The 2,500-nt window shown below is 37.6% G+C and overlaps 1 protein-coding gene across 2 annotated transcripts in view; it reads right to left on the bottom strand.

Moving 5' to 3' along the window:
• The window catches only part of LOC119574187 (E3 ubiquitin-protein ligase HECTD1-like), a 153,807-nt gene extending 151,733 nt beyond the window's left edge, over positions 1-2,074 (bottom strand). For both annotated transcript variants that reach the window (XM_037921297.1, XM_037921296.1), the window contains exon 1: positions 1,960-2,074. The gene's annotated coding sequence lies outside the window, so the exon portion shown is untranslated. The remainder of the gene's footprint in view (positions 1-1,959) is intronic.
• Between the last annotated feature and the right edge of the window lie 426 nt (positions 2,075-2,500).

The following is a 2,500-nucleotide window of genomic DNA, read 5'->3' as shown; positions in this document are numbered from 1 at the left end:
TGTCTGTCTGTCTGTCTGTCTGTCTCTCACACCTACACACCTACACACACACCTACACCTACACCTACACACACACATACACATATGCGCACCAACATTCATATTTGAAGTAAAAACAAATCTTTAATGACCAAGTGTTACCCCCTCTCTATATCAACTAAAAACAATCTGCGACTCTCGATGGCCAAATACAAGCATAAGTTAAGTTTCCAAAGGCAGCTGGCACTACCAAGTACTTCATCACAAATGAAAAGTTTGATCCCTCGGTTAAGAAATATTTGTTCGAGACTCCTCAAAATAATGCATTCAAAAAATAATCCAAACCTAATATGTATATACTTATGAAGAATAGCCACTATCACCTGAAGACTGCATATTCATATCAAGACCCGATAAACTTTCCACCATGTGCTGGCATCATCATCATGACTCTTGACTGCATGGGAAGAACTAAAGAAAAACAATAAACAGTTGTCCGTATTTCAGTTTAAGTGTCTGAATACTCAAGATAATCAGAATATGAAACTATAGATCAAAAATCAATATAATGTCAATTTGAATACCAATTTATTCATTAAAATGTCCTATGTAAATAGCTATCAACATATACTGGATATCACTTAGGGTTCTGGGGAAAGGTCAATCCTTTTAAATAATTTAGGATGATACAATCTGGTCTAACAAAATTTAATTAAAAATCGGTCACACAAAATAAACTGTCACCCTTCTCAGAACATATGACAACTAGTACATGCTCCTTTCAATAAACCAGAAACTCCTCTAACTAACAAGTCAATTAACGCTCCACGGGCAGGCAAAGCGTGGCTGCAAAACCTTGACATACAGGACTCATGCTATCGACAACACCCTGGAATTTTGGCTCTGAAAAGGTACCACTGGGCCCACAGCCATCTGGTACGAGAGTCACATGCTGTTTACAAAACCACAAGCATTGTTCTACTTTACCCCACCCCCCCTGGAGTACACACCATAATTTGCTTGTTGTTATCAAAAGCATAATGAGAGGATATAAAAATGCTTGTAATCTGTGTGTAATTTGCTCTGTTTCAGAAATAACACTATTACTTCATTGCTTCTATCAAACTGGTTATTATTGCACCATGGAAGAACATTCCATCATCTAAAATATATGAAATCTGGGTTACATTTCAAAACTTACACAAGTCAAAATTATATAATTTAACATTTCCTATTTGAAAAAAAAAAGCACCAATGCTAGCCATCACATTAATAAAAGCTCTTAAAACACACACACACACACACGCAATTGCTATCATCATTAATTATATCACAGCCATTTAAAAACCACTCACATTCAATAATTCACACAGACATACGGCCTACACCCAAAATAATTCAATGAACAGACGAATACAATTGCATAACCCCGTGCAATCGTGCAACACACACCGCCAGGCCACAAAGGGGGAGGGAAAAGCCGCATCGACATTGCTATTTCTTGCAACTTCGATCCCATTTAAAAGGCAGCGGGATAGTTTGATCACTGGAGACGCATTGGTTGTCTACACCGGTATTTTGGAATCCTTGAGGGGGGAGGGGGGAGATATGAGCATGAAAGAATTACTGAGGAAGAAGGAAAATAAAACAAAAGACAAAAAAAAAAAAAAAAAAAAAAACGTGAAAATACACTTCCTCCTCCACTCAGAATCACAACATCGCGTCTCATATCTCGCTTCATCCGTAGTTGCTTCGCTCTCAATCATTCTCGCCACGCACTCCAATGCGTCATTAATCAAACTACGACCACAAGGAAAGCGGAGGAAGCGAGAAAACGCGAAAATGATACAAAAAAAAGGGGAGAATATAAATCGCCTTCCACCTCCTCCGACAACAACAAAGCCATTTTCCGGATTTTAACTCGGAATTCCAAGCGGTTCTGAGATGGTTGTTTGTTAGTGATCAACCTTTGACACTCACCCTCTGTACACCATTATCCTTCAGTCAATTTTTAGAATTCCATTAATGAGGATATTTATTTTTTCCAAGCGAGCGCAGCAACACACTTCCTCACGCACACAACGCGAACAGTTGACTGACGACAACAGCTGGACGTCTCGCTATAGTGTATCGCCAAGTCTTTTAAAAACTCAAGGAAGTGAGGCATTAACTATATGTTCGGTACACATATCACTTGCTGTTTTTCTACAATTTTTCAAATCCACTCTAAAATACCCGACTGATTTAATTGCACAAAGCATCCCACAAATACTAATATTATTGGAACGATTTTTAAGGAGAAATATTCAATCGTCTCAGACTCCTGCTCTGCCAATGTCAGTAATTTTCCTATAATTCCGAAAGGTGTCTGAGTTGCACCAGCCTATCTGTTTGATACATTTAATGGAACATAGATTAATGATTGTGAGAAATATATACATGATAAAGATTTACATTTTTTTAACATAGCGGCATTAATTAGTAAAGCTTTTGTCATCATTAAAAAAATAACGAAATAGCA

The sequence above is a fragment of the Penaeus monodon genome, chromosome 6 (assembly GCF_015228065.2).
Source record: "Penaeus monodon isolate SGIC_2016 chromosome 6, NSTDA_Pmon_1, whole genome shotgun sequence".
NCBI classification, from domain to species: domain Eukaryota; kingdom Metazoa; phylum Arthropoda; class Malacostraca; order Decapoda; family Penaeidae; genus Penaeus; species Penaeus monodon.
Note: the sequence above shows the minus strand (reverse complement) of the source record. Positions and strands in the feature narration are given on the sequence as shown.